The 6000-nt window shown below is 56.9% G+C and overlaps 1 long non-coding RNA gene across 4 annotated transcripts in view; it reads right to left on the bottom strand.

Moving 5' to 3' along the window:
- LOC120892052 (uncharacterized) overlaps positions 1-5286 on the bottom strand; it is a 69138-nt gene extending 63852 nt beyond the window's left edge. For all 4 annotated transcript variants that reach the window (XR_013434917.1, XR_013434918.1, XR_013434915.1 and 1 more), the window contains exon 1: positions 5163-5286. This is a non-coding gene — a long non-coding RNA (uncharacterized LOC120892052). The remainder of the gene's footprint in view (positions 1-5162) is intronic.
- Positions 5287-6000: the final 714 nt, after the last annotated feature.

A 6000-nucleotide genomic window follows, 5' to 3' on the forward strand; every position in this document is an offset into this window, starting at 1 on the left:
GAAGAGCGGGTATCGCTGGGAAGGCAGGGGAGAGGGAAGAATAACGGGTAACCACATTACAATCAGATGGGAAGAATTGGAGCTGATGTTCTATTACATAGCAGTTGACTATAGTTGAAAATAATGTCAAATATGTTTCAAAACCGAATAGGGGTTCTGAGTAGTCTTATCACAGAAGTGGTGATCATTCGATGTGATGGAAATGCTAACTGCACCAGTTTCATCACTGCATGATTGACACGTGAAGCATCAAGTTGGACCTTATACACACGCACAATTATCATGTGCCAGCTGAAAAACATGCAGAGTACCACCAAGTGCCACCAGTCATGGGGGCCCAGAGCAAACTGCAGCATGCTCTTGCTGGGAATGCTCTCTCAGTAATCCACCAAGGATACACACAGCTCTTGTCTCACTTACGGGTAACATGCTCAAGAAGACCCAACGGAGCCCACATGGCCGTCCACATGGAGTGGGGGCTTTGTGTGGAGGAGAACGGTACCCTCTCAACAGAACCTTCTGAGGGCTACACAGTGCAGTAAAACTGGGTGTCACAGTTTTGTGCCAATTAGAAGATGGCCATTTCAGGAGAGGGCAAGGTGCAGGGTTCAGGAGCAGCCACATCCTCACTCCTTGTAGCAGGCACTTTGTGCAGGTCACATCACCCCCATGCACTAAACAGGGAACCTGACCACTCTGCTGTGCACTGCACATCTATGCCTGGAACCCCGCCCACCTCACCCCAGCTCTTGACCCTCTGTCAGTGAGGGTCCATCCACAGGCAGAAGCTGTGGGGGACACACAGTATGACCACTGAGCTTGTGGGGCGGCTAGGCAGGTCTCAAGTCCTGGCAGTCCACAGGGGCAACCTCCTGCTCCCCGAGAGGCCTAGCTCTGCTCCCAGGGCCTCCCAACTCACTGGCACTCACAGTTTCAAGGATGGTCTCCTGTATGTAAGGCCAGCCAGCTGGAGAAGTTTGTCCCAGGGGCACCCACAGGCATGTTTGATCGAAGGCCTGGGGACCGTGGCCTGGTCGAGCTGACACCTAATGCGGATGGTCACACCACTCAGATTCCTGCCTAGTGGCTTTTCCCACTGAGGCTCCCCACATCTCTGTTCCCATCTTCTGCTCCAGGCCATGGCCCAGACTTGCCCAGCAGGTCCTGGCTCAGCTTCTGCCCTCGTGAACTCAGCTGCCCCATTATACTTAGGAGGAGCCAGTGTTATGGAGTGCATTATCACAGGTGTGGGCCTCCCTCACCCCAGAACTGCCCCACCTGCCCTGCCCGGTTGCCATCGTCCAGCAACTGGGTGCTGGATGCAGCAGGAGCAGCTTCAAGGGTCTGCTGGAGCTCTAGCCCTGTCCACCGCACGGTGTTCCCTAACTCAACCACCTCAGCTTCCTTGTGTATAGCTTGGGGTGGTGAAGGCCCCCACAGCACAAAGTGGAGCAAGGATCTGGGCTAGCGCCTGCCCTGCCTGAGCCAGAGCCTGAGCGAGAGCCAGAGCCTGAGCGAGAGCCAGAGCCTGAGCGAGAGCCAGAGCTGAGCAGGAGGCAGCTCTGTGATCCAATTCGGGCACCCCTGGAGCTCCCACCTCCCCGCTCCCTGCTGCCCACTGGCACTTGCCAGCCATGTGCCCTCATGACAGGATCCCCCAGAACCTTCCAGGTGTCAAAGGAATCCTGGACACCACCCTGCATGCTGCCCACAGCTGAGGGCACAGAGGAAGCCCTCCCAGGGCTGAGCCTTGAGCTCAATGCCACCCTGTGTCCCTTCATGGAACAGAACGGGTCGGAGTGCACAGTACACCTCCCAGCCAGCCTTGGTGTTCGACAGCGCAGAGAAAGTCCTTTACTGAACTTGAAGGAGTGGGAGTGGAGCGCGGCTAGATTTTTGGTGCTAGGAACAGAGGCTGGAGTTGGGTCCCCTCTCAGGAAGACCATGCTGTGACTGGAGAAGCAGAGGAATGAGAGATCTTAGTGCCACACTCCAGCCTGAGCCCTCGGCATAGACAGTGGGGGCCCAGGTCACTTCGGGCCTACACCTGGACAGGGCCAGCAGAGGAAATGTGTTCTCTCACGCTTCCAAAGAAACCTAACACCAGGGTGCCCTCAAGGCAGCTCCCTCTGACACCCCAGGGTGTCCCTGGGGTCCTCCTGCCCCTTCAGCCTGGTAACCCCTGGCTCTCCACACAGGCTCTCCTCAGATCCCCTTCCACCTTCTGTCATGGTAATGCTTGTCTTCAGATTCAGGGCTCACCCAGATAATATAAAGTGATGTCATCCCAAGGTCCTCAACATGCAGACACCTAACTTGGCTCTTTTTCCAAATAAGATCACCTCTACGAGCCCTGAGGCTCAAATCTGGGGCAGCACTTGGAGTGCAGAGCTGGGAGCTCTGACAGTGGCAACTCTCCGCCTCTGTGTCCCTGTGCAGGGAGAAGCTTCAGTGTTCAGCAAACCCTAAGCCTCCCCAAACCCAGTAGAGGTCTGTCCTGGCTGGAAGTCCAAAGTCGATCGCATGAAGCCACTGCAGGTCTGTGTGGAAGGACGCCAGAGCTGCCCGCTGGGGAGGAGGTGGTGGGCATGCCTTATCTCCAGGGAACCGGCAGGATGGAGCAAAGGAGTGAGTGGGAATCGGGCGCAGGGCCTCTCCAAGCCTCCTTCCACCTCTCGACGAGCACCAAGGTGTCCCTCACTGGCTCTCATGTGTGTCCCCCCACTGCCACCCATCCTCAACAGCTGCCAGAGTGGTCCTGGGAAGACCCAAGTCAGATTGCAGCCCACATCTCCAGAACGCTGCCTGGCTCCCTCGTCATTCAGAGTAAGTGCGGCTGCCAGGCCTGTTGGGCTTCTCTCCCGCGCCACTCTTAACATCCTCCACCACCAGCCTCCACACACCGTCCTTCCTCAAGCTGCCCACCTCCGGCATTCTGCACCTGAGGGATGGGCTCTGGAGACACTGGCCTGGCAGCCCCCCTCCAGCGGCTCACATACCTGCCCTCGCTGCTCTCTCCCTACGCCACCTTCTAGTGGGTGCCCCCGCCAGCCCTGATGCGGCCCCTGCATCACAGATGCCCTCCTCCGCTCGCGTCGCAGAGCCTGCAGTGCCCCGCACCACCTCTCGCCAGAGCATGAACTGCGACCAGGGCCCGCTGTCCCTGCTCTGCCCACCGGCGCTCCCTCGGAAAGGGTGGTTGGGGACACGCTGGAGGAGCAGCAGACGTAAACACGCAATAAATGCAGAGTAATCCGAGGGCATCAAACATGCCCCGAGTTGCCTTGGAGCAGTGGCGGGGGATGACCAGCGATGCTGGGAGGATGAGGCGTGGGTGTGGGAGAGCAGGCCCACACTGTCCTCCTCTCCCCTCCGCAGGGAGCTGCGGTCACGCATGTGCTGCGCATGAGGGCCCAGAGCGCAGAGAGGGAGGCTGAGCCTGACCCACAGAGCAGTGCTCCTTCCAGCCACGATAGTCCAGCCTGGGGCAAGGGCAGGAGCCCAGGCCTGCTCTAGGCCTGCTCTGTGACATGACTGCCCTTCCAACTTGGGCTTGTTGCTGGGAAAACGCAGAACGGAGCAGAGGGCCACCTAAATGGGGCTTCCCTCCAGTGAGGAACTTTGAAGCAGAGATGTGCCTGGGGCAGTTCCAGGCCTGAGCTGGAGGATAGGCCAAGGCCAGTGAAGGGCCCTGCAGGGGCTGCAGCTGACTCCTGTAGACCCTGCAGTGGGGCTGTGGATGGAAGGAAAAAACTGCTAGTGACACTGTGAAGAATGTAAGAAGAAAAAGCAACCAGTGTGCAGACCAGTCACTGCCACATAGTGAGCGACTGTGGTTCTAAGCACTGAGCATGAGTTGTCTCACTTCTACCCCAAACTCACAAAGGAGGTGCTATTATCCTTATCATACAGCAGAAGAAACAGAAAGGTTAGGTGACTTCTGTGAGGTCACGCAGCTGAGGCCCCGGGTAAACCAACACACCTTTCCCCACTATGCCTGATGCTGAAAGGTCCTTTCCAAACACGACAGTGACAGAAGCATCCCAGCCCAGGAGGATGGAGGGAGGGGAGGCCATGACCACGGCTTGACCCTGCTGGCTACTGACTGGTTACCCAAACAGGACCCTTTCTGAAGTCCAGGCTGTCTGTAAATGTCCCCTGTGCCTCTGCAGGCGAAAGGCAGGCAGTGCGGAGAGCAGCTGGGAGCCCTGGCCCACCTTAGTTAGCCCTGGGCCTGGGGCTGCAGCCGGCACCTGGGGCCTGGGTTCCCATCCCAATGGGACCTTCCCTCAGCCTGCTTCATGGCCCTGTGGGTCAGGGTCCTCATATCATGGCAGAGCTCAGACAGCCTGGCCTGTGTCACTGCCCGGTCCCCCTGCCTGTGCTGTTACTCTCCACACTGGGAGAGTCCACACAGCTTCTGTCCCTGGGGCCTAACACTGCCGCCTCCCCACCCCCTGCCCACACAGCCTCCTCCCCCTTCCCAGTGAAGCAGCTACTCCAAGAGCTCCAGGGTGTGCCCCACTGTTCAAAGGTCTCCTGTGTGTCCCCTGAAGTGTCCTTGACTTGCCCAGTGAGATTGGGGCACAGCTGGTCTCATTTTCAGGTGAAATCACTGAGGCACAGACACCAGGAGTAGCCCAGCAGAGATCACGTGACTGTGGTGGAGAGGCCTCCTAACCAGCACCAGACCCAGGTCCCCCTCACTCTCCAGGGTGGGGCTGCCCGCTGTTGAGCTCGAAGGCCAGGTGCAGGAGATGGGTTCCTTCTGCCTGAGGCAGGGCCAGGCTGTGGAGGCCATCCCTGCACTGTCCCTACAGTGTCCCTGTCTAATGCTGGCCTCCTCTGTCACTGTGCAGGGGCCCAGGTCTGGTGGATCTGTTCCCTCCCCTGGTGACCCACATCTGAGGACAGGCAAAGAAAGGATCCCAGAGCCCAGGAGTAAAGCAGAAACAAACAGATGGGATGCTGGGCAGAGAACCCAACAGCTGAGGAGGGACAGAGCAGGACAATGGCGGCCAAGAGGGAAGCTCAAATGCAGATGATGGGCAACTACGCGTCCAGCAACTGTCTGTGGAACTGTGTCCTGTGTGCTTCCTTAGCCCAGCTCTGCCCAGGTTGGGGGTCCATTTATGTGTTTGTGTTTCAGAGCCAGCACCCACCTGGTCTTCCTGTGTTAAACAGATAACCTCCTTGTGGTTGAAGGCACTCAGTCCAGAGCGCTTTGTCCCTTTCTTTTTCTTTTCTTTTTTTCTTTTCTCAGTCGTGTTCGCTGTTGTGGCAATGGCTGCTGAGACAGAAAAGAAGCGCTGTGTCTTTAAACGAGGAGGAGCTGAACAGCGCAGCTCAGGCAGTAAAAAGGCTAATGCACTGTGGAAGAGAAGGAGTTTAATCTAATTTAGTTGGAGGGTGTCTGTCTGCGGTGTTGTTTTTTGGAGTGTGGGAATAGAGGAGAGAAGCTGCCCCCTTGAATGGTCCCTTCTGCGCCAGAAGCAGTAGGGAGCCCGTGGACGCCAGCGATCCAAGGCCGGGCCTTGAAAGAGGATTAAACAAATGCTCTGATTTGCAATTCACACTGATGCACCCCGTGGAACCTTTGGTAATATTTCAATCCACATTTCAAGGGAAGTGGCCTTAAAATAGCAGCCTAAATTGTTCTGCAGCAGCCTGGGCGCCTCTGCTCATCCATTTTACCATGCAATGCTGGGGCTTGTTTGTTTCTTACTCTCCTCCCCCAAAACATCTTACCAGGAGCGTTTTTTTAGGTGTGATTAAAACTTGTGCCTGTTGAATCCAATGTGGCCTGCATGGCCTTTCTGGTGGATTTCCGCCAAGTCCCACTTCCATGCAGCACAACCCCAAGGAGGTGGGGGAGGGAGCAGCATTTGAATTTTCCACCCATGTTTCCTGATAAGTTTCTGAAAAACTTAACATGCGGTCAGGGAAGATGCCGGCTCCCCTCAGGGCCCTGCGTGCCAGGCAATCGTTTAGCCCACACAT

Source organism: Ictidomys tridecemlineatus, chromosome 2 (genome assembly GCF_052094955.1).
Source record: "Ictidomys tridecemlineatus isolate mIctTri1 chromosome 2, mIctTri1.hap1, whole genome shotgun sequence".
In the NCBI taxonomy this organism is placed as follows: domain Eukaryota; kingdom Metazoa; phylum Chordata; class Mammalia; order Rodentia; family Sciuridae; genus Ictidomys; species Ictidomys tridecemlineatus.